Source organism: Suricata suricatta, chromosome 5 (genome assembly GCF_006229205.1).
Source record: "Suricata suricatta isolate VVHF042 chromosome 5, meerkat_22Aug2017_6uvM2_HiC, whole genome shotgun sequence".
Taxonomy (NCBI): Eukaryota; Metazoa; Chordata; class Mammalia; order Carnivora; family Herpestidae; genus Suricata; species Suricata suricatta.
The window spans coordinates 14,986,568-15,012,954 of record NC_043704.1 but is presented as its reverse complement, the minus strand read 5'-3'; the positions used below and the strand labels follow the sequence as shown (position 1 = coordinate 15,012,954).

At 45.8% G+C, this 26,387-nt stretch overlaps 1 protein-coding gene across 1 annotated transcript in view; it reads right to left on the bottom strand.

The window, feature by feature from the left end:
* TIAM1 (T cell lymphoma invasion and metastasis 1) overlaps positions 1-25,395 on the bottom strand; it is a 199,896-nt gene extending 174,501 nt beyond the window's left edge. The window contains exon 1 of the mRNA XM_029938668.1: positions 25,288-25,395. The gene's annotated coding sequence lies outside the window, so the exon portion shown is untranslated. The remainder of the gene's footprint in view (positions 1-25,287) is intronic.
* Positions 25,396-26,387: the final 992 nt, after the last annotated feature.

The window sequence follows — 26,387 nt, the reverse complement described above, 5'->3', positions numbered from 1 at the left end:
CCACTTGTGCTCTGTCTCTCTCTGCCTCTCAAAAATAAATAAAAACATTTAAAAAGCAGTTTTAATATGGCCTTCTTCTTAGCTTGTGGCTGGGCACAATTAGCCCTCTCAGTGAAAACGAATCAAGGCTTCTTATCAGATCAAAGATGATAAAAATAATCCTGTTTCAGGACTAAAATAGCACTCAGCCCAATGGAACATGTGTGCCAAGTCCTGGGGTTTCCTCTCACAGTTAATGTCTTCTCCAACAGAAAACATCCTGACCTCTCTGAACTTTGGACTGCTGCTCCGGGAGGCAGAGTCACTGGCCCAGTTTGGGCAAATGACCCGTGCACATGCCTAGCTCAAGCCTCCACTTCCTCTTGCCTTGGGATCTCCCAGGCCCACAGAGAACCCAAGGTCTGGCCTGCTCCGGATTACGGAGCAGGTAACTCTACAGGGCCCGCCTCCTGGGAAGATGCCTACATCTAACCCTAGTCCTCAATCTTCCGGTTGCTATACCTCTACGTCACAACCTCCAATCCCACATCTATCAGCAATAAAGGGGAGTGTTTGATCTCCATCTGATGACTCCTCCATCTGGACCTCCAGTGGGCCCAGAACCTGCACAGGGATAAGAGCTTCTCCGATCCCAACCAGCTTGGTCTTCTCCACATTCTAGATTTCAGGAGGGTTGAACACGTCAAATTGTGCGCTTGACTCAGCTATTACTTTCCAGTTTAAGACTGCCTGTGCCTATGTGATCAGACAACTACACTGCATAGCCCCATTCTGACATGGCCCTCACCCAGCAGAGAAGCTTCTGGAAACCAAAGCCTTAATCCACTGGCCCAGCTCAAGACAGAATTTCAGAAAGAAGATACTTTTCTCTACATTACTGCCCAGTGACAGAACTAACACACTTGCAGAGTGCAGTTCAACAGAAATTTGGGCACTTAGAGCTCCCAGGTCTCTGCAGAAAGAAGATTTCATTCTACTGTTCAAAGTGAATTTCTAGAACAGCAAATATTCAGGTGTGACTATTTTGATACACCCCCTAAGGCCAATAAAGTTGAATTATCAAGGGTTTACTAGGTGGTCTACAAACTCTACTCTGTCAGAGCTAGATAGAATAACCATTCAAGAACCCAAAATCAGTGTTCTGGATCCTCCTTAGATTTGCTATTTCGAGGTCTGAGTGAGCAACACCTGCCAGTTTGGCCACGGTACATCCAACAAAATTTAAGACTTAGGAGATAAATCTTTAGGGATGTGAGGTTAGGAGAAAAGAATTCTGTGTATATATATATCTACTTGTCATTATCCTGATAATTTTACTAGAAAGAAAAAAAATCTCATTTTGCCTTATGGCATATGAAGAACGTTTCCTGTGTGTCTGGACATGACAAGGTGGCTTCCAGGCTTTGAGCCAAGCTTGGTGTTTCTCACCTGGCTTTGTGTTATTAGAGTCAGCATAAATAAACATGGGTGGGTTTTTCCTACAGCTCTAATTTCCGTGGCTCCACATGCTAAATGCAACATAAGTATACCATCTTTAACAAGGATGAATGGGGGCGCCTGGGTGGCTCAGTTGGTTAAGCATCTGACTTTGGCTCAGATCACAATCTCACGGCTCATGGGTTTGAGCCCCGTGTCAGGCTCTGTGCTAACAGCTCAGAGCCTGAAGCCTGCTTCAGAATCTGGGTCTCCCCCTCTTTCTGCCCCACGCCCACTCATGCTCTGTCCGTCTCTCTCTGTCTCTCAAAAATAAACATTAAAAACATTTTTTAAAAAAAGGCTGAATTGATAGACAATAATAATACAACTTCAAAGTAGCTCAGTTGGTATACCATTATCTTTTTGAATTCCTGTATGCAAATCTTCTGGACAATATACATTGGAGTGAAATGGCTCAGTCAAATGGTAATTTCATGTTTAACATTTTGAGGAACCACCAAACTGTTCTACACTGCAACGGGCACAACTTGATATTCTCAATAGCAGTGTATAAGGGTTTCCAATCTCTTCACATGTTCACCGACATTTACTGTTTTCCTTTGCTATTACTAGAGCTATTCTACTGGGTGTGAAAAGGTGTCCCCTTAGAGTTTTGATCTGCATTTTCTTAATGACTAATGATGTCGCACATCTTTTTATGTGGTTATTGGCCATCTATATATCTTCTTTAGAGAAAAGTCTATTTCCCCATTTTTTTAATTGGGTTGTTTTTTTTCTGGTGGTGGTTGAGTTGAAGGACCAATGTTGAAAACAGCACTATCCATAAAAGCCAACAGGTGGGAACATAAATGCCCACCGACACATGTCTGGATAAACAAAATGTAGCATATATATGTAATAAAGTATTATTCAGTCAAAAAAAAAAAAGGAATGAATTCCTGATACATGCTACAACCTGAATGAACCTTGAAAACATTATGCTAAGTGAAAGAAACTAATCAGAAAAAAGACAAATATTGCAGGATTCCACTTATAGGAGAAATTGCCTGTATGAAATAGACAAATGCATAGAGACAGAACATAGAATAGACACTATGGGTGGTGGGCAGGCTGTTACTGTGTAATGGGTACAGAGTTTCTGTCTGGGAGGTTGAAAAAGTTCTGGAAATAGACAGTGGTCATGGCTGTACAACATTATAAATGTGTTTAACTCTGCTGACCTTTGCACTTAAAAACGTTTAAAACGGTAAATTTTGTGCTATGTCTATCCTACCACACACCCAAAAAGCTCAGTTTGATTGGCTTTATATTTCCAAAAATAAGCAGCCAGGAAAAATATCCAGGACATTAAAAAAAAAAAAAAAAAAAAAGGTGGCTTTGAGCAAAGACAGTTGAGTGCCCTGGGCACACAGGGGATGCGGTCTCCAGCTCACGTGACAATCCCAGCTCTGCACTGAGGTGCCCTCGATGATGGGCGAATCCTCCAATGTCTTAGAGCCTCCTTAGTGACAGGGTGAGAAGGGGGGGGCAATGGTCTCAGAGGGTCACCATGGGGATACAGGGAGTGGCCCACCTGAAGTGCTCAGTGCAGGGAGAGGCCAAAGCAAATGCCGAGCGCCCCTTCACTGGCCTGCAGCCCTTCTTAGACTGCAGGCATCCCCATGAAATTTGCGCTCAGTCTAGACGCTGCTCTCTTAGCGTGTTATTTGCCATGCCCTTCTGCGGGTTTTCAATATTTCATGACAAAATTTTCAAAGCAAGTAAAACTTGCTTCTTACATAACACATAAGAAACCAAACTGGTAGAACTAAGGGTAGGAAAACATTAACCCTCCCTTGACATCCTCCAGAAATGGACTCCGCGGAGCAGGAGAAAAGCAGTCTAGCAGGAAACGGGCTAAATGTTAATAGTGGCGAAGCAGGCCAAAGGCCCCTGCTTTTTGCTTATCTATATATGCTCATCTCTCTGTAATGAATGGTACATCATCATTTAAAAATACTGGAGAAAAAGGGGTGCCTGGGTGGCTCAGTTGGTTAAGCATCAGACTTTGGCTTGGGTCATAATCTCACAGTATGAGTTCGAGCCCCATGTGGGGCTCTGTGCTGACAGCCTGGAGCTTGGAGCCTGCTTTAGATTCTGTGTGTGTGTGTGTCTCTCTCTCTCTGCCTCTCTCCTGCTCATGGTCTGTCTCTCTCAAAGTAAATAAACATTTTTTTTTAATCTTGAAAAAAAATACTCTGGAGTTGAGTCTTCCTTGCCACTTCCTCCCCTCCCCCACTGAAGTCCACCCCTCACGGTGAGCCTGGTCATGATGGAGAGAAAGGCTCCAGCTCCCATTTACTGACGGTGTGCATGTTCTAAACACTCCCCTCCGTCCTCACACAGGTTAATGTGTTTACTCCTCCCGAGAGCTCCAGGAGGTGGGCACCACCCCCATCTCCCAGGAGAAGAAAAAGAAGCCCCAAAAATGACAGTAACTTGCCCACAGGTCTCCAGTCATCAGTGGCAAGGCTGGGTTCACACTCAGGCCATAGGGCTCCTGAACCCCCACTCTGAGCCTCAACACTCTGGCCTCTCCTATGTAGGGCCATGGTGATCACTGCCTTGCACTTTGTCACCAGGCACTGGCTTTCCTGTCACCTCTGCCACACTGTGAGACAGGAACAGCATCCTAGGACTCTGTACTGAGAAGATCCATCCTCTAGTGGGGTCGCTAGTACATCCACTGAATTGAGTTACTGTTCAATGTTCTGTAGCTTGCTCATGCCACATATATGCCTCCATTTCTATTTCTCTAAGAGTGATAAGCAGCCACAGATAATTAGAGCGAATTTCATGGTTCACCCACAAAGCCCAGACATGACTCCCTCAGCCATGGGGCAGTAAGCCAAATATGTCTTCAGAGAATTGGGGTTTGCAGGTGAAGTCCCTGGTAAAGTACTAGGTACACTTTGCGCCTTCACAGCCAAAGTCAAGAAAGAATAGAAAATTTGAGAGAAGCCATTAAAAAGTAGTGCTACAGACATAGCAGGAGGATGTGGAAAAGAGAAGGCTAGCAATCATTTCAGATCTCACGATGCACACACGCTGTGGACAGTGGAGATGAAATTCCAGGCTGCAGGTAGGAAACTGTAGGAACTGGATTCAGAAATGGGTGAACCCTTGTTGGGGAACATCTTCAAAAAGACACAAGTGCAGGGATGTCTGGGTGGCTCGGCCCATTAAGCGCATGACTCCTGGTTTTGCCTCAGGTCAGATCTCACAGATCATGAGATCGAGCCCCGAGTCGGGCTCTGCACTGATCTGTGTGCTGAACCTAGTGCTTGGAGGCTCTGAGTCATTCCCCTGTTCTTGGAATGTGGGCTCCCCTTGCCTTCCCGCTCCCAGAGGATACGGCCTTGAGATGGTGACGTGGTGTTGAGAACATTTGTGTGGTTTATGTGACTGAAGCAAGTTAGGGCCTCTTCATTAACTTTTAAGGTTTGGTGGGCAGGGGCGGGGGTCCATTCGTCTGCCCCCTAAGACAAGCCTCTTAGGTAAGTTCCCATGCTTATTAAACCCACCAGCCTGGAGTGTGCCTGCCTCTTTCTTCCAATTCTCTCTACCCTCTGAGTACAGCTCAGGTTTCAAATTATACCTGGGAAGCTCCAGGAAACAATAGACTTGCAATGGCTTAGTAGAGAAGGCACAGAGATCTCTTTAAAACTCCAATACTGACTCCAGCCTAAGGGCAGAGAGAGGATGACCACAATGCCAGCAAGGACAAGAACAACACAGGTTGACACTTTGTGGGGACATACTATAGTTAGACTCTAGAGAAAGACATGAATCTTTCTGTGTTAAAAGGAAAGGACTTACCTCCAACTTATAAATGAAGAATCCAAAGAACAGAGATTTTAAGTGACTTACTCAAGGGTCACACAGCTAGTAAACGGTAGAGCTATGTTTCATCCTCAGTGTGTGGCTTTTAGCCTTCTGCTCTGTCTCTACTTTCAGATGGCATCAAAGCTGCCTCAGAATTCCGGGATTCCAACCACGGGGCCCGCGACATTGCCATGAGCAAAGCGATTAACTATTTAACTTGGAAGTGTGATATTCATGCTGAAGACAAAGATTTTGGCTTATTTTGGCTTCCAAACAACAAAATACATTTCCAAGTCATTTCTTTGATCCAATTATTTATTTAAGGACCATTCCAGTAACATCCCCGCCAACTGGAGTTCCGGCGATAGAAGGAAATAGAGAATACTTATCCCACAACCATATATTAAGACAGATCATCTTTCCACTGTATTTCCATCACAGTAAACAAAAAACACATCAACACTGTCAAATTAAAGAACAAAAGTATTTTTTTACAGTTCAATACTATTAAATAAGGATCCGGGAAGGTAGCATTCTTATGGGGTGTGCATTTACAATTTACTCAGAGAACCTTCATCTAAAATGATATATCATTTAATATCTTTTAACTGCAGACATACAGGTATCTTTCTGCATTTAAGTCATAAAGAGAGACCAGGAATCAGGGGGTTCAGGGTATCACACAGAGGGAGCATTCAAAGAACTCATGGCTGTCAACATTTTTCCATCATGTTATTTCCACATGCAATTCTAAATAAAGGCAATATTTTATTGTAAAATCAATAGGATGCTTTACACTGGCATTGGGGATTTTTTAAAGTTAATTTTTAGTTATTTTGAGAGAGAGAGTCAGAGAGAGCAAACTGGAGCAGGGCAGAGAGAAAAAGAGGAAGAGAGAATCCCAAGCAGGCTCCATGCTGTCCGCTCAGAGCCCAATAATGGGGCTTAAACTCAGGAACTGTAAGATCATGACCTGAGCTTAAGTCAAGAATGGGGCACTTAACCGACTGAGTTACCCGGGCGTCCTTGGCATTGGGGAATTTTTAAAAAATAGACTGAAGGACTCTATTTAAAATCAAAAGAACCCAATGGGGGCACCTGGGTGGCTCAGTTGGGCAAGTGTCCAACTTTGGTCCAGGTCATTATCTCACGACTCATGAGTTTGTGCCCCACATCAGGCTCTCTGCCGTCAGCGCAGAGCCCACTTCGGATCCTCGGCTCTCCTTTCTCTCTGACTCTCCCCCACCTGCATTTTCTCCTTCTTTCTTTCTCAAAAATAAATATACACTAAAAAATTTTTCTTAATCAAATGAACCCATTCCATTGCAAGCCAACTGTATACCTTGCACCATTCTCATGTCCTGCCAAGGCCGGTGGTGAGGCGTGTCCCCGAAGCCAGACCCAGCCCTCAGTGCAGGAGCTCTGGGGCTCTGCAGATAAATACACTGACCTGAGCTGGAGCCCCACCCTTGACTCCTCCCACAAGTTAACAGGTGCATTCTCTACCTATTAACGACATGACCACAACACTTTCTCCTTTGGTTTTTAGTTCCGTCCCATTTTTTTACAGCAGTGCTTTTATTTACCAGAAATGGCCTCAAGCGTGTTCTGGGGGAAATCATGGCTCTCCCCTGCCTTCCTCTTGACCCAGTTCATGCGGGGGACTTTCTGGAGTGAGAGAGTTAGGGTGAAGGGGATGTCCCTGGTCCCCTAAATGAGAATGACCCATCATTACCAGCCTGGAAGGAGGCTGAAATTTCAAAAGAAACTCCCTACCTACCTGCTTCCCAAACCAAAAAGATAGGGAAAAAAAGCAAACGGCCTTACCAGTCAACTCTACCATCCTTCTGCCCACACCATGAGCCCCCAGAAAATCCACAGCAAGCCAAAGAACCCATGAACCAGAAATGAAGACATCCTCTGAAGTGATAATACTGAAGACAGCCAGGACAAGTCCCGGATCCCAGGAGAGTCCGCACTCCCCGCAGATGTGTATAATAATGCGCTTCCCACCAGGTAATACTTGCCAAGTATTTAAGAAGCCAGATGAAAGGCACTGGTGAAATGCAAAACGCCTGTTAGTGCCGGGCCCACAGGCTGTCCCTCTATGTTCTTCCCAGTGGTGATTAAAGCCCTCCTACCCCTTCTCTAACTTCCAGTGATGTGAGGTTTAATTAATATGCACTTGGGGTTTTAAGATCCCCAGATGAAAAGTGGACCAGATGTGAAAGTTATTATTATTCTGTTCAAAGTACACTGGTAAACTAACATCTGTGGACAAATTTAACTGCATGCGACTCAAAACGGGCTAACAAGGGTCAAACGCCAAAGAACAACTCGGGTTTGGATTTCTGAAAGGCTCCAAGAGCCGGCCAGCTGTGTGCAGGCCGTGATCCGGGCGGCTCACCTGTAGGTGGGACAGTGCCACACCTGACACACTGTTCTCAGAACGGAGGCTCCAGATGAGCGACCTGAACCGAGAAGGGCGAGTGCCATGGAGAGCGGAATCTGGTTACAGGCAAGAAGGGGCTCCCAGGGGCAAAACAGAGCCAAATGGAGGGAGCAGGATTTTTCTGTTTCGGAGGCAAACAAAACAGGGCTGCCGAGAACCCTGTATTATCTTGCAGCATTTCTTGAGCATTTCTGGACTCATTATAGAACTTATCTGCTAACTACACTTGCATGAGGAAAGTCCCTTTTCTTAGGAACTATAAAGAAAGAGATTTGTGGGGCGCCTGGGTGGCTCAGGTGGTTGAGCATCCGACTCTCGATGTCGACTCAAGTTATGATCTCCCAGTTCATGAGTTCGAGCCCCATGTCAGGCTCTGCGTTGCTTGGGATTCTCTCTCTCTCCCTTTCTCTCTGCCCCTCCCTTGCTTGTGCACATGCTATCTTCAAAACAAATCAACATTTCTTTACTATTCTTTAAAAAAGAAAGAGATTTGTGCTCACATAAGTAGAAAAAAGTATTCTCAATAACGTCCCCAAAGCACCAGCGGGATAGGGGCTGTGTGGGCAAGAACCCAACATCACTGCTCAGACTTAAGGGTCGCTACTGGCCAGAAGGTCAACGTGAGAAAGCTGCCTCACCTCTCAACCCCACAGTCAGACTGATCCTCCTGAAACCTAAACCAGATCACGTCTGACCACAGCCACACCCACAACCCTCCAAAGGCTTCCCTTCTCTCCAACAGCCCGCCCAGCCCCTCCTCTGCCACCCTCCTCCTGGCCTCACCTCCCATGTCTCCAGAAGGTTCTCTCTACCCAAGTCCCAGTGGCCTCCAAGCACTTCTCCAGGATGAGAGACCCCCTGCTTCTTTCCACGAACATCACCCTTGTCTGTTAACCAAAAAAAAAAAAAAAAACACCCAAAAACAAAAAAACAAAAACAAAAACAAAAACAACCCTCTTTGCTCCAAAGTCACCCCTGCAGTGGGCCTTTCCCCTCCCCCCATTCCAAAGTTCAATTCCCCCAGACTCTTCCTGGCCCCCTACTGCAGTGTTAACCTGCCAACACACTCCACGTTCTAACCACTTGTTCACGGTCTACCTTCCGCCTCCAGGATGCCGGTTACATGCATGCAGAATCCTCTGGGTCTTTCTCACTACTGTCCCCCCAGGAACCTGGAAGTGGCCTGAAATAAAGTGAGGTGCTCAATAACTGTAGGCCGAAGGCATGACAGAGGACCTCAGGAAGGGGACAGACAATCTGTAAGGAGAAGCACTGATGAAAATGTCCAGAAAAATCTGTGTCATCGCTCAGTCCCTGTGCATGTGCCCCGTGCACTACTCCCCGAAGAAAGGCTACACAATCAAGGCAGGAATGGACAATTTCTGGTCTCTGGGCCATAGTATTTTTAAATATTACCGACGTGCACTCCTCCATCACCATGGCCATCGCAGGAAAGTCCCACCAATGTGAAATATACCAAAGGGGTACGTTCATCAAAACTGCATCCTGCGTACCAACAACAATGGCACGATACAAGACCAGAAGAGAAAACCAGGAACCTGAAATCAACGCTTTCAATGCCCTGAAGTTGCCATGGAAGATCTCCATCTTCATGATACCCCAGTTCTCTACACATCAGAGCCCCCCGCTTGATAAGGAACCCTCTGTGCTGCCCACTGGCTGCTGCCCAAGCAGAGGGGCCACAAAGGACTCTGAGAAGGAATACAAATCAAGAGATATTTTGCTGGACACCACGAAGAGAATTCACAGCTTTTTTCCCCCCACCGTGGCTTCTATGGTGTCGCTGTTGTTGAGTAGATTTTATTTTATTGAGTAGTTTTGGATTTGCAGCAAAAGTGAGCAGAACACAGAGTTCTCCTGGGCCTCCTGCCCCCACCCCCGTCGGCTCCCTCCATGATCAGCTCTTATCCTCAGTGACCCTATGCTGATGCACCATCACCCCAAATCCATTGACACGTGGTATCGTACATCCTGCAGGTTGTAACACATGTATGATGGCATTCTATTCGCCATTGGAATGACCGCACAGAGTATTTTCGCTCCCCTTAAAATCCTGTGTTCAGCCTGTTCACCCCTGCCTCCCCTCCCCCAAGCTCTTGGCAACTACGGACTTTTACTATCTCCATAGTTTTGCCTTTTCCAGCATGTCACAGAGTTGAATCAGACAGATTGTACTTTTTTCCATTTGTTTTAAAGTTGATTTGTTTATTTTGAGAGAGAGAGAGAGAGAGGGAGAAGGAGAGAGAAGGAGAGAGCAAGCAGAGGAGGGGCAGGGAGAGGGAGAGACAGAATCTTAAGTGGACTTCATGATGTCGGTGCAGAGCCTGACATGAGGCTCCATCCACAAACCATGACATGAGATCATGACCTGAGCCGAGATCAAGAGTGGGACACTTAACCGACTGAGCCATCCAAGCGTCCCTCTGTGTACTTTTTAGATTGTGCCTCTACCTTTGGGCTTCTTCCATGGCTTTCATGGCTAGATAGCTCATTCTTTTCAGTGGTGAATAATATCCCATTGTATAGATGACCATGGCTGACTTATCCACTCAGCGGCTCAAGGACATTCCACCTACTAAATTGCTTCCAAGTTTGGGCAGTTATGAAAGAAGCTGCTATGGACACCTGTGTGCAGGCGTTAGTGCAGATGCTCCCATGTTTTTACCAGCATTTTCAGGAGCAAAAAGAGAAGCGAAAAGCACAACCCTAGGGAGGTGAAGACAAAACATCTCCATGCTTAGAAAGAGGAAAGTCCCTCCCTCTAAGAACTTTTATTGAGAAATTAAGTCATCAAAGAAGCCTGGTTTTAGTTTTACACATACATGCATCCAGTCCGCACACCACGGTTTGCTCAAGCGTTTCAAATGGATTTATGAACTCTGAAATGTAAAACGTTTTGAATATTTTCTTTTGTCCCTGTTAATAAAACGTGTCTGTGGGACTTCGATGTCAATTCCTTTACCCTTAGTCCATTTGTATCCACTGGTGCCACTAGCCTGTGACTTCCGTTGAGACCCACCACACATTCCATATCCCTTTCACTGGGTGCCGCACACGCCACGTGCTAAACAAACTGTTGGCCGGTAAATTTGTTTTCTTTTTTCTTTTATGTTTTTTATTTATTTTTGAAAGAGAGAGAGAGAGAGCATGAGCAGGGGAGGGTCAGACAGAGAGGGAGATACAGAATCTGAAGCAGGCTCCAGGCTCTGAGCTAGCTGTCAGCACAACCCGATGCGGGGCTCGAACCCACGAATCATGAGATCGTAACCTGAGCTGAAGCCGGACACTTAACTGACTGAGCCACCCAGGTGCCCTGGTAAATGCATTTTCAACATTCAACCAAGATCACGACAAATTTTAAAACAAAAATTCACAGGGGCGCCTTGGTGGCTCAGTCAGTTAAGCATCCGATTTCTACTCAGGCCATAATCTCACAGTTTATGAGTATGAACCCTGTGTCAGGCTCTGCCCTGACAGCTCAGAGCCTGGAGCCTGCTTCGGATTCTGTGTCTTCCTCTCTTTCTGCCTCTCCCCCACTTGCATGCATATTTGTGCACTCTCTCTCTCTCTCTCTCTCTCTAAAATAAACATTAAAAAATTTTTAAGCAAAAATTCATAGAAGTCCCTAGACACAGATATAGAAATTAATTAGTAAAGTAAGCATCCATTCAACTGATTCCATCAAAATCCCAGTATAATCATTAAACAAAAGGCATGTAAGAAATGTGGGGATCTCATGTCAGGTAGATCCACGTCTTGGAAAAAGGGAACTCATCACATGAAAACAGACTGCAGGCCATCAGGCCAAAACTCCTCATGGCACCACCAGCCATGTCTCAGGAGAAACGTGATAAACTATGCTGCTTAAGAACTCGAACATGTTTTTAAGACATCAGATGCCAGAAGAAACCATTTTCTCAATGATTTTTTTAAACCAAAATTCATCTTAACATTTCTGAAATCAAAATGCACTCCAAGCACCTCCCACGTTGCCTTACTACTCACGACTGGGAATCCCCAACGGTGCCACACCAGCTTTCAAAACTCAACCACCGGGCATGTTAGCAGGCCTTCCGCTTTCCATGTGTCCATGCAGACATTTACAAAATGTCTCCTGAAGGCGGACGTTTCGCAGATGAATTTCCCACTTCCTGTATTTACCACATTCAAAGTATTCCTGGGCATTCCCACCCACTCCCATTTGTAAGTTAAAACGAGAACCGGAGAGGAGGCCAGATGGGTAAATAGACAGGGGTCACCTGAACCAAGGCTCCCACTTGCCGGATCGCCATCTGATTTCAAATTCTAGAAATAAGAGGCAGACAATCGGCATGTAAATGCCACCTTGATGTGCTCTTGAGAAGATGGAAATATTTAACATTCAGATCTGCTTTTTGCTTTCTTTTAACTATACAGTCCCGATGAAAAAGGAACCCACAGGTCATGTAGCCATCGGTGAGAGAAAGCACGTATATACTCCTATGTTCCCTTTACGTAGCTAGCAACAAAATGGTGTGCTTTCTCATTTTGTTTAATTTCTCTACTGCTGAAAATTACTTCCAGATTTCGTCTCTTCTTTAGTTTCCATTTTCGTCCTACATAAAAACCCATTCTTGGAGTGCAAAGGAAAGAAAGAAAAAGAAAACACAACCAGAGGGTGACACAATGTTTTAAGTATAACACCAAAAATATAAAATTAAGCCACAGCATCTGGGTCTAAAACAACACATTTAAATAAAAAATGGAGTGATACCAAGTGAAAAGTTGAGTTTTGATACCAAATATCCCTATTCTAGGCTCTGACGATCATACAAAGAGAGATTTCCGTACATCACAAGGACCCTGACCACATAATTGTTGTCCCAACAGCAGAGTCCCCTAATGTCCAAGAGTTAGGAAGAGTGCATAAAAAAAAAACCAAAAACAAAACTCAGGACACTGACTTCGAGCCTGGTGCTCTCCATTTTCCTCAATAAACATGAACTGACAAATAATAACCATTTTGTTTAAATACAAATGACTGCACTTATCTCCCTCACCTAATTAAAAACAAACAAACAAACAAGAGAAAAGAAATGGCCCTTCACCAACAGAGTAATATCACTGTGCCCTCGCAAGGGACAACTGCCAGCAGCATCAACACTGACACTGGAAACACCCAGAGAAAAACCTTCAAACCACCACCAAGGAACTGAGTAATAAAACTCCCACACTCATATTCATGCTATTTATATGATAATTAAAATCATCCTCCAAAGACCTAAAAAAAAAAAGTCCCCTGGTTACTCAGGACTAAATGGCCCATCGGGGAACCACAGGAGCTAGATTTCTCTAAATGTGTAAGAAATGGAACAGCCAGATGGTAGCCACATTTGGGGTGAACCCCGCATAACGTGCGGATTTGTCCAATCACCTTGTGTTGTACACATGCAACTCATGTGACGCTGTGTGTCAACGGTGCTTTGATTATAAAAAATTAGGGAATTAAAATTTTAAAAATCTTTTAAAATTTAAGATAAAAAAGAAGAAAGTGGAACAGAAAAAGTAAGCCCTCACATGGGATATCTGTCTGATTTTTTTTTTTAATATTTATTTATTTTTGAGAGAGAGAAAGAGTACAAGCAGGGGAGTGTCAGAGAGAGAGAGACAGAAAGAGAGATACAGAATCTAAAGCAGGCTCCAGGCTCTGAGCTGTCAGCACAGACCCCGATGCGGGGCGTGAACCCACAAACCATGAGATCATGACCTGAGCTGAAGTCAGACACTCAACTGACTGAGCCACCCAGGTGCCCCTGTCTCTGATTTCCTAAAAAGAACTATAACTATGGATGCACTGACAGTTCCAGCAACAGAGGAAAATGAGAGGTGGGAAGGGCCACAGAGGCATGGGTAGTTAGGAGTGCCCACTGCCCATACACTGGCTACATCATCTCTACCTCTCTCTGCCTCAGTTTCCTCAGCTGTGAAACTGAGATGCTAATAGCTTATTAGGTTATTGAGTGGGTTAAACATGGTCAATACACGTTAAGCATTTAAAACCGTGCCAGGCAGAGAGTAAGCTCTTAATAAGCAACAGAAAATAGAAATCTCACTAATAATTTTCCCCGATCATTCCACCACTCCACAGCTCATAGGCTAAAAACACCAAACTTCTGGATATAGCTCTCACTTGGTTCCCTGTAAACTTTCCCATGGTGTTATCTTTTCTTCCCTTCCATACTGTAAGCTCCTTGAGGGAGCGTGAGCTGTGTCACACCTCATCGACTCCTCCAGGGACACCTCCAAGGATAATATCCAGGGCCACCCAATGAATGACTTGCTGAAGGAATGAATACATGAACTCCCTTCCCGCCTCCCAAGCAACATGAAGCCAGAAACTGGGTGTCACTGGGTTAACTTGAATACATTACCTTACTTCATTTGTTGGGACTTCTGTAAATGCATTAGAAAAATAAATAGCAACCGTTATCATTACCCGGAGGCTAGATAGGAAAAGCTTTCAATCAACCCTTGTGGCTTTTGGCTTTTTCACTCTGACTGAACTCCATGCTTGCTTTGCATGTAGATGACTGTAATTACTTCCAATGTTCCCTCTAAAGTGAAAACCACCAACAACCCGCTCGATTGTCACATGCTGTCAATTCTGGATGTTCCTTTCAGGCACGATCAGGCTGCCTCGTGCACCCTCTATCTGGGTGTTCTTTATTATCATCCTTCCCATTTCCATCAAAGCTTTCAGTCCCCATTACACAGACTGGCGCTGCTGCACGCTGATAAGGGCCCCCCCACTGCTCTATCTTGACCCTCCTGGGATTTCCAGCACTTTCACCCGAGCCTCCAGCAAAGCTAACCCAGTCCTCTGGAATGAATGCTCTTTCTAGCTCTGAAAGTCATTATCTGCAATCCCATCACTTTCCTCACCCCTCCACCCCCACCCCCCCAGACCATTCACATTCTCTCCTAAGAAAACAAAACTCCAAAAGCATCAATTAGGAGCAGAGAGAAAAGGCTTTGCTCTGAGCCAACTGGCTTCCTCCCAAGCTAAACACATTTATGTAAACCTGACTCCATTAGTGCCCCGGCCTGTGGACGTACCAGGGTACCCAGCTTTCTGGACTTAAGCTTTTGTTTACCCACTCTCAAGTAGGTATTTCCCAGTCAGCTTCTCCTCCTGTGGAGACTGGATATGGCCACCCCTACCCCCCACCCAGACAACCAAATGTGACATCAAGCGAGCCTCCCGAGTGGCCATCTGTCCCTGCCAGGCCAATGTTTATGCAATGTGGGCACGAGAGGGACAGAAGGGCGAAACGATCCAGGGTGTCCCACTGCGTCAGGCCCAAGGCACCAACACCTCGGGTTGTATGTGCTACAGAACAAGACAGTGACGAGAAAGTCCTCGGTCCAGCTAGGGAGGCTCCTTCTTCTTAAAAAGGAGGACAGAACTTTAATTTTCCTGAGGGTGGTCAAAGAATGGGCTTGAATTGTTGCACCTGTGGATGGCTCTCTAAAAATGAGAATGCTAATTCTATAGCTTTTCAAGTATTGGACACTCCCAAAAACCCCACCTAACCATGGTGTTTCAGTCAGGTATTCCTGACTTTAACAAATTCTCAAGAAGTGAAAGTGCTAGGGAATTGGCTGAGGTAGAAAAGGATATGGTCAGAAAAGAACCCAGGAGCCTCAGAATTCTAGAGTTAATATGACCAAGAGAATCGTCATCCAAACACCTGTGTCTAACTAGAATGGGAGAGTCGTGGGTATAGAAGTCAAATAAAACACAGCTGAAATCTAGGGTCACCACAATGTGTGGTTTCAGCGATGTCACATGGGTTACAACTAGACTTGGAGAGGAGAGTAGCACATGCCGGCTGGAACATGGGGATCAGTCATGCACTCTGATAAAGAACACTTAGCAGAATGCCAGGCGCACGCACAGGAGGTGCTCCACACATGTGCTTCTTTTCCTTTGCATCTTGAGTCCTGGACTGACCCTCTTTCCTGGACCTAAAGGTGAAGGCATATCCAGGAGGAGACAAAGTGTGTCTGAGTTGGCCAAGGAGGGGAGGTCACCGTGGACAGGTGGCAGTCATCAGCAAAATGCAACACACTGACCCTAGAGGACATCTTTGTTATGTTTCAAATGGGTGCGGTGAGGGGAGACACTTGACATGTTTCACCTACAATTTGCATGAAGTTTGTCAAACCACAACCCAAGTACTGGAAGAAAATCAACATTATTCATCACATAAATCTACTTAAATTCCCACGGGGCAAGGAGATGGCTAGCCATTGTGCTTGAAGCCAAGGGATGAGACATCCACTCTGTGGTTCAACTCGGACAGCTGCAGCATGAAAATGTGCACACAAATGGGCTAACAAATTTTAGAGTTGTCTCTCTTATTATTTTTTCAATTTTGTTCTCTGATCACATTATTTCACAGAACCTGGAAACCACCTTGGCATTTCTTTGGACAGCTCTGACTAGGTTCCGATTAATCCCCAAAGAATCAAGTCACCAAACACTTCCCCTGTGGGTTCAGGGCACGCAATCGTAGCTCTCCAGGACTTATAATCATGCTGAGGTGGGGTGAGGGAGAAGATCTACAGCAGTCTCCCCTCATCTGTGGGGGAGACATTCCAAGACCCCCAGTAGATGTCTGAAACCGCAGATAGTACCAAAGCCTGTATATACTATGGTTTTTCCTAGCCATATATACCTATGATAAAGCTTGATTTATAAATTGGGCATGGTAAGAGATAACAATTAACCAATAAGAAAATGGAACAACTCTAACAGTATCCTGTAATTTACAAAGTTATGTGAATGTGGTCCATGCTTCACTCCCCCTTCCTATTGTGCTGACGGGAGATGATAAAATGCCCACAGGAGGAGATGAAGTGAGGTGAGTGATCTAGGCTCGGTGACGTAATGTTAGGCTACACTGCCCTTTTGTTTTTTTTAAGTAGGCTTCACATCCAGCAAGGAGCCAGATATGGAACTTGAACTCACGATCCTGAGATCAAGACCTGAGCTGAGATCAAGACTTGGATGCCTAACCGACTAAGCCACCCAGACGCCCCTAATGCCAACCTGCGGACGGGCACCAGGTCAGAAGGAGGATCACCTGCTTGCGGACGACGGCGACCATGGACCACAGGCAAGCAAGACCGTCCATGAGGGCAGACTGCTTATACAAACAGGACTGGCTCCAAGGGGAAAAATGAGCAAGCTGGGACAGACCAGAGAGGCAGCAAGAAGGAAGGAGGCTGGCATGGATCTGAAGGAGAGCTGGGAGAAGCCCATGTCAGGGGGCAAATGAGTGGACAAATGCCCAGAGACAGGACTCATTAAGGCTGACTGGGGGGACAGCCTGCGGTCAGCCGGACAGCCAGTCGCTCATTAGGCAGGTCATTACAGAACACCCCACGGCAGTCCCTCTAATCCGCACTGAGGCAAACGTACAGAAAAGGGCACAGAGTCCTGCCTTGCAGAAACGCACGGGAACATTCTGGTTAAGAGCACAGACACTGGAGTCAGGCGACCAGGGCTCCATTTGCTAGCTAGCTCCCCACTTTCTACCTCTGTTGCTTTAAACAAGCTACTGAAGCCAGAGTCAGAACTCCTGTCTAAGCTAGTTATCAGGAAGCATCTGTACACAACACAAGTTGGGAAGCAGGAGAAGGAAGCCAGAAGGGTTCTCTGGGAACAAGACAAAGGAAACCTCAGCGGTGTCCTAAAATCCGCGGGCCCTGCCCTCATGGTTAGTCCTGACAGTAGACTGATTCCTTGGTCAAAGGGGGGTCCACCCCCTCTGCTGGAGGGGCTGCGTGAGAGTGAAAGTGCAAGGCAGGCAGCAAATAGGCAGGAAAGCTAAGTGAATCCGAGGTGCTGGGGCAAAGCACGGCAGCAGGTGCCACAGAGGGGCTCACCATTATTGTTATTCTTGTACTCGAAGCATTTATATCGGGTTTTTTGCCCTTTGAAAAAGGCAAATAATCCAAGTAGGATAATACAGTGTGATGTACATGCTGCAAGGGAGGTCCCCGGGCTGCCCTGTGCACGCAGAGAGCGGACTGGGAAAGGCTGTCAGTCTTGTTCAAGAGCAACAGGTAAGACTGGAGGCACAAGTCACAGCAAGACCCAAAAAGCAGGGCCTGCCGTGCCGGCTGGGAACCTATAAAAACTGTGGGCATCGGAATGCAAAAGCGTGCCACCGCTATGGAAAACAGTAGGGAGGCTTCTCACAAAAACTTAAAAATAGCACTACCATATGATGCATGAGCCCACTCACGGGTATTTTTCATCGGGAAGAAACGAAAGCAGATCTCAAAGAGATACTAGCACTCCCGTGTTCATTGCAGAGCTATTTGCCACGGCCGAAATGTAAAAACCACCTCAGTGTCCAGCGACGGATGAATGGGGGGCAAAAAAAATGCAGTGGGGACAGGCACAATGGAATATTAGTCAGCCCTTAAGAAGAAGCCAGCCCTGCAATACCGCAACAACATGGATGGACCCTGAGAACATTATGCTGCGTGAAATAAGCGAGTCACAGAAAGACAAATGCCACATGGTTCCACTTGCATGAGGCGTCTGAAATAGTCATGGACACAGAATGGTGCTTGGCTGGAGCCAGAGGGAGGGGGGATGTGGGAGGCTGCTAATCATTGGGGGACGTTATTTCAATTATGCCCGATGAAAATGTTCTGGAAATCCACGGTGAAATGCTGCACCGCGAGTGAATTACGCTGTATTGTACATGTAAAAATCTGTCAAGAGGGTTGGTCTTAGGCTAACCACTCTTACCACAGTCAGATCAAAAGAAAAACAACAACATAGTGGGGATTGTGCCTCAGGAAGTGTCTGCAATTCGTCCCCCCACCCCCCTGCCTTCCCCCGGCCGAATGGGTAGTCACGTATTTTTGTTCAAATTCTGGATCGGCCAGCATAGGACCAAAACGTGATAAAGGGTGAATAGTGCGGCATGTTACCTAGCAAATGGCCCTGGGTGGGTTTGCTCATGGGGAGGAAGGCAAACACAAAAAGAATCATTGCAACTCTGGACAGTCAAAAAGCCCCTGTTGATCGAATTCATTCCCCCCCGCTGGGAAGTACAGGAAGCCTGACACGGCCCTGTCCCCACTTGGCAGAAGGGAAAGTGAGGCACGCACCAGCCTTCTCACTGAGTTCCGTAGAAAAGCGTCAAGACACACTGGGAGGTAGGAAGGTTGTCTCGGGCATTATTTCTCTGCTCTGAGTGCCTGTAACGTTGCAGATTTACAGCTGGATCCTTTCAGTGGGAAGCCCTTTGCCTATCATGCAACGAAGACTCTATGAGCACAGCAGCGAGGCCTCCGTGCAACACCCCACTAACCTACTTCACCACTCAAAGGTTCACCCTCTGTTAAAAGTAACATCATCTCATGCCCACGGCCCCAGAAAAAGCCCATTCCGATACCAAGTAATAATTCCTTCCCCTCCTTTCCCGGTATCATGAGGGCAGGCAAAAGTGATGAGGCAAAGGTAGGAAGATGACCTTGTGACATCTTTGAAACAACATAATCTGAGAATCAGTGGGAATCTTCTTCCTCAGAACTCAAAGCCTTAAGGAATCGATGCTAATCATAGGTCACTCGCAAGGGGCAGACCCAGCCTGCGGGGCCCCTGACATGGGATGCACCACTCTGCCCTCTCCATCAAGCCCGAAACACTGGCCTGTCCATGGAATGCTCCAACAATGGGTCCCTACACGGCCAAAGGCTCCCAGGAAATCAATTTTAAAGCCTCAAATTGTGAATGGGGAGAATCAGTAGCCCCTCTTTCCACAAAATAGCGGTCACAAATACTGAACCTCCTATTGTCCCAGCACAGGAGGGTTTGGACAGTTTCTAAAACAGTAAGGGCTTTAAAATCTTGAATCCTTGGGGCACTTGGGTAGCTCAGTCGGTTGAGGGTCTGACTCTTGATTTCAGCTCAGGTCATGATCTCAGGGTTCATGAGATCAAGCCTCATGTCGGGCTCTGCACTGATGCCACAGAGCCTACTTGGGATTCTCTCTCCCTCTCTGTCTCTGCCCCTCCCTTGCTCATTCTCTCCCTCTGTGTGTCTCTCTATCTCTCTCTCTAAATAAACTTAAAAAAAAAAAAAAAGCTTGAATGTTTCTTCCCCAACCTTCTGCTAATGCCCCACTTAACCCCATCCCAAGAGGCTTCTCTCAAGATCTCCAAATCTGCCATCCAGGGGGCTGATCACTTCCTACATAAGAGACTAGGATTCAGAGCATCACACTCCATAGTACAACCCTGCTCTCCTCCTGGCTTTCAGGTCTAGAAAGGTGGGCCTCAGTCCACACTAGTCCTACCTACAAGAGCAGACACAGGAAAATAATGGATTTTGTGCTCATTTTTCATATACTTCAAGAGGATGCAGGGTCATCCTCTGAAACATTAACAGAAGAACACAGGAAAAGTACTGGGTATATTGTGGACACTCAATAAATTAGTATTTAGTGTTAGTATTTTAATAATCAGATAAGTATTTACCAGGCCCTTATTCACCCATGGCTTTGGAGAAAGCACTTTGGCCATGGCTATCCTTGCCCATAAAACCCTCTGAATTTACAGAAGTAAACTGACGGAGACCTCAAACACTGGAGCGTACATTTCCAAGGCGTCGCTGGAGCCTCTATGCTTCAATACAAGATCTCACAAATCCCCTCCCAACCAAACTTTCCAAAAGTGATACTCTCTCCCCCAAACGGTTTACCAATGACTGCCATGCTACCACTTGTTTTCAAGCCTCAAAACGGACTGGAGGCGTAGTGTTGCAAAACACTCCAGAAGACTATACACGCCTCCTTGTCCCCTACCCTGGTGAAAACACCAACCAGGACAAATAACAGCACAGTTCCTCAGCACACCGGGTCACAGCTGCCGGCCTAGATCAAAGGCAGCTAGTCAATCTGTTGTCTTCGCAAAAATCACTTCACAGCGGAGGCCAACTCACTACACAAAATGTAAACCAAGACCCACTCTTTGGGAAGAGCAGCAAATGCGGCGCTGCTAAGCCTTGTCCCGGCTGATGACTCCTTCCCTTCCCCAGGCCAGCCCCTCGCATTATTAGACACCTGAAGAAACAGGAACTGATTATGCCGTATATTCCCCCAGGACTTTTCAATCGACAAACCCCAGGGAGAACAAAGAGCTGAAGGCTAGGTGACTTCAAGAACGCCTTACTCCTTTATGGAGGAACCTAGCCAACCTCCTCCACTCTATGCTTCTCAGTTCCTTTCTTGGTTATGAGGTCAGCCGTAGCATTTAACAGTCCATACCCCACCCCCCATCCAAAAGCACCGAGGAACTTTAGGCTCTGGAAAAAATACTCTCAGAAAATGCGATGGCAATAAAAGACTGATGCGCTTATCCTCAGCCCCATCTGTCTCCTGGTCTACATTCTCACCAGTGGTGCAGGAGCCTTCCCTTTCCGCCATAGCCTAATAGTTGTTAATTCTCGTCTTTTCAGTATAGAGATGGTGTCTCACAGTGGTTCTGATTTGCATTTCCCTGATGATTAGTGACACTGAGCCATCTTTTCTAGAGTAACTGGAGTTCTGGAATAACTACATTTAACCAACCTCTGTTTGTAGAAGCAACCCCACTAACTTACAGCCCAGCCTATGCCAAGTTTGAGCTGAGTACTCATTTCATTCCTACAGGAGGGACAGGAGCTGGCAGGCAGGAAGGGAGGGAGGAAATGATAGAGCAGTGAGACTCTCAAGGAAGTGTGATAATCCGAAGAAAAAATCAATAATCCCAGGCAGGTAAGGTAAAAACTGGAAAGAGGTGCCTAGGTGGCTCAGTCTGTTGGGTGGCCAACTTCGACTCTGATCATGATCTCGGGGTTTGTGAGTTCAAGCCCCACATTAGGCTTGCTGCTATCAGCACAGAGCCTGCTTTGGATCCTCTCTGTCTGCCTCTCTCTGCCCCTTCCCGGCTTGCACTTTCTCTTTCTCTCTTTAAAAAAAAAAAAATTAAAAAATAAATTGGAGGGGCAGGGGTTCAGTCAGTTAAGCATCTGACTTCAGCTCAGGTTATGATCTCATGGTTCGTGAGTTCATGACAGCTCAGAGCCTGGAGCCTGCTTCGGATTCTGTGTCCCCCTCTCTCTCTTCCTCTTCCCTGATCGTGCTCTGTCTCTTGCTCTCAAAAATAAATAAACATTTAAAAAATAATAAAAGAAAGATTTAAAAATTTTTAAAAATTGGAGTAGAAAAATATACAGCCAGTATGCCACCAACCAACTAGGATAGTAAGACGAAAATATTGAAGATATGGAAGGGACCCTGATATCCCAACTGCCCAAGATGAGGAGAAAATAGATGGGAGGAGTGGCTTTGTTTCATTCTGTTGCAATAACCTTTCACACTTCTGGAAGGCAGGCACTGAGGGAAGTGGTGAGGTTGGAAGTAAAACCAGAAAAGGCAGGAGGTGAAAACACTCAACCCGCTAAAATGTAGTAAGTGCCTACTTTGGTCCAAATCACAAGCCAGGGGCCTTAAAGAAATATTCAGAAATCTCACAACAGCCCCCAAAGCAGTTTTTATTTATTTCCATCTCACAGGAGGGGAAACATAAGCTCAGAGGGGTTAGGCGATTTTCTGGAAGCCACAAAGCTGGCTACAAGTGGCAGAGCAAGAATTCAGATCCAGGGGCGCCTGGCTGGCTCGGTGAGTAGAGCCCGTGGCTCTTGATCTCAGGGTCGTGAGTTTGAGCCCCACACTGGATGTAGAAATTACTTAAATACACTTAAAAAAAAAAAAGAATTCAGATCCAGCTCTTTCTGGCTCTGTGTTCTTGCTCTTACACTGTCACAAACTCAGAAAATATTTCTGAGAAAACATTAAACTGCCAAGACTCATGTATTAAATATGAATCCAAATGAAACTTTCTTTCTCGGTCATTACAGCTAATTTACTCTGCCCTCGTGCAAAGGAGATCTGTATTGTCAAGTAGGCTGAAGGCACCTACAGTTCACATTAAATTACCAGCAACTCTGATGTAAATTCTAGCTAGAAGTTTCCAAAACAATTTCACAGGGTGTGCCCCACTGAAAGGTACAAAACCATTTTAGAACAATTTGATGCACTGTGTGTGATTTTCAAGAACACAACGTATAGTTTAATAAAACCGAGAAACATTTCAAAGACACATAAAAATAAATACATAAAGTCCGTCTCCTTACAGCTAGGAGACCAGTTACTTAGTTTTAAAGGCTCTCAAAATCTTTTCTGACAGTGTTCCACAGCACAGAATTTTTAAAATGCATGTAAACTTCAGAAAAGAGGTAGTGTTTATGTTGCATCTCATATACAAACAAAAGCCAAAGCTGACCCTTTCAAATGCCAGTAAAATTGATAATACATTAGCAAGACTGATCAAGAGGAAAAGCCCAAATAACCAATGCCAGGAATAAAAAAGGAAACATTTCTATAGATGCCATAGTCTTTTAAAATATTATAAAAGGATATTATGTACAACTTTATACCAACAACCATTAATATTACGTGAAATAGAAAAATTCCTATAAAAAACTATCTAGTTACTCAAACAAGATCATCTTAATGGCACTATTTCTATTAAACAAATTGAATCTGTAACTTCAAACACACACACACACACACACACACACACACAAGTACAATCAGAGCCAAACCAGATTACGTATGTAAGGGAGAGGTAAGAAGACCTTAAGGAAAAAAATAAAAATACAGAAATTGTAACATTCTCTCACACCTCCCTATACCTACCTAATTCTTATAGTAGAATTAATACAATTTTAAGTATCGACATAAAATAGTCCCATGTGATACGTTCTAAATACCTTTATGAATAATATACTCCCTTTCTCTGGCTGAGAATTACTGTTCCATTAAACTCCATGTGACAAGGGTCTATTAGTCAGTTCCACCAGCACTATCACGAGATCCAATTTGGTTGTCTTTCCTGTTGAGTGAGTTGCTACAGACTTCTTAGGGGAGGGAGAAGCAGGCCACACAGCTTCATGTCAGCCTCAAGTTCACATCCCCATGCCATTCCTCAAAGAATACAGGGCCCTGGTGGTTGTGACAGCCTGGACCATGCAACCTGTTGTCCTTTCCCGGGACATACCTACTTCGCTTTAAATGTCATTTCATTTTACTTCTGTATCATTAACTTGAAGGAAGCTGAAGGTGGATGTAAACGAAGTAAAAGGTGAAAGTGAACTAAGTAAAACTGTGGCCACAGCAATCTGTCCCCTGACCCCAAAGTTCAAATGGAAGGTGCCCAGAGAAAGCCAGGTGGTCCCATTCTGGGATCAGGGAGATGATTGAATCAGCTACTAGCATCCTCCTAACTGCACCCAGCCCAGATCTGGGAGAAACACCTGTAAAATGAAATTGGTTCTCCATGAACATAATAACAGCTACACATTTCTCCACCTTCTGTGAAGGTGCTGGAAAAATAAGACGATGCCCTAGGAATTCATATGAAAGCTTAGCTTACACACACACAAACACACCTCCCACTACTCCGCTAGCGGCCATACTAACCTGTTGATCTGATATGAAACAGGTGAATCGGGTAAGTTAACCCAAAAGCCTCCATCAGACCCTCTGTGTAAGCAAAACCACAAATCTCTAAAAGGGGCTCCAAAATAAAACCTAAAGAATGTTTGCAAGAAACTTTACCTTTGGCCAACTTTCTCATTTGCTGGGACATAAACTGTCACTTGCCATGATCCCAACTCGGGTGCCTGCCCCCACACAAACTTCCTCTCCCCAACCCACCCAAATTGGACTTAGGCAATCAACCTGGAGATAAAGCAGCTGCCATAGAAAAACTCATATTTTCAACAAAAATCTCCAGATACGCAAATGACACCTCAATGGCTAGGAAGTCTTGAGCTAAACTAAATCAGACACAGAATTAATGAGAAACCCAAGACTTCTGATGCTTCCCCAAAGAACGTCCATACTGACCCAGGATGCCTGTGGGGCGCCCCAGCTTCTGAACATTGCTTCAGAAATACTGAATCCCAATGGATTCACTATCGAGGGCACGGATCTGTGACTACAGAACGCGCAGGGGGCCAAAAGGGACAGCAGGGACAGGACGCACCTCTGGTGGGTAACCAGATCTCCCAGCCTCCCTCCCGCCCCGCCCAGTACGATCCCTGGATGCCGAAGGCAAAGGGGGAGAGGTGAAGGGCTCCGCAAACCCCAACCCTTTCTTTACCCTGGAGCCGGACCCACACGGCGGCGCCCCGGGCCCCCGGGCGCAGCGTGGAAACGCCGCTCGCCAAGCTCCCGATTCCTCTCGGGGCTCCGGGCGCACAGGTCCCCTCAACGCCGCCACCGAGCTCGGGACCCCATCGGCCTCTCCTCGTCCACAGCCGCCTGGGCTGCTCGCCCTCGCCACCCAACACAAAGAAATTCGCCAGTGGAAAGAAGGGGCTTGAAATTAACGCTCACCACGGCTCGGCACCGCGCGCATGCTTCCCCGTCTTGCTTCACATCTCCAAACTTCCAGTAACAGAAATGAGGAAGCGGCAGCCTTCCCCGGCTTCTGGCAGAGGGAGTGGGCGTAACTTGTGAAGTTTCGTGCTGTGAAGAATCTGGTCATTTGGGTGTGTTGGAGGGAGGGTTTGTCGCTCCACCCCACCCACCGTCGCCTCCCTCCCCTGCACCTCCCTCCTCTCCACCTCCCTCCCCAATTTAATTCTCCCCTCCGTGTTCCCCAGACCTAGAACTCTGGCTGTCACTGAGGGTCAAGGCTCTGGGCTCCTCACAACCTTAGGGGAAATTTATTCCTAACAGACCTTGACCATTTCACAGATGAACCTGGGTGCCCTGCAGAGAGCGTCAGTTCCTGCCACATTTATTTCGCACCGGGCCAGAAGGCAGTGTCTCTTTTTGGATTTAAAAGGTTAGAAATCTTAAAGGATTGCACCAGGCACCCCACCCCTGTACAGGCAGGAATGTGGATAGGTTGGTCTGTGGAGTTCTGATTCCTAAATGTCTATTCAAAAAGAGTGGGGGGCAAAAAGGCAAAACAGAAACTTACAATTGCCTGTTTCCCTAAAAACTCATTACAAAATATTTCAGGCATACAAAAAATACATCTGAAAATAAAATAATGAACTCCCAAGTACCTATCATGCAGCACAAAATATTAAAATTACCAACATAGATGGAGCCATCTAACTCCTTCCTGAAAGATACCCTGTTTTCCCTCCCACTAGAAAAATAACTGCCATAAATTAGGTTTCCCACAGAGCAGTATTTACACCACAGTTCCCAAGCATTCTAAAAACCACGTGCTAACTTAAAAGCCCACCCAAAAGCAATCCAATGACCATCCCTTTGCTAGGCTTGACCTTGGTTCTGAAAAAGAAGTTCCATTACATAAAACTAAAGATGACCGCCCACGTTAAATGAAGCCTCAGAAGGCCGGTTAAAGAGAATGAAAGAAATCACAATACAAGATCTAGAATGACAAGTGGAGGCCAGATCTATAATGGGTGAAGCATTCATGGGTGAAATTGGTAGATTAATAGAGCATTATCATTTTA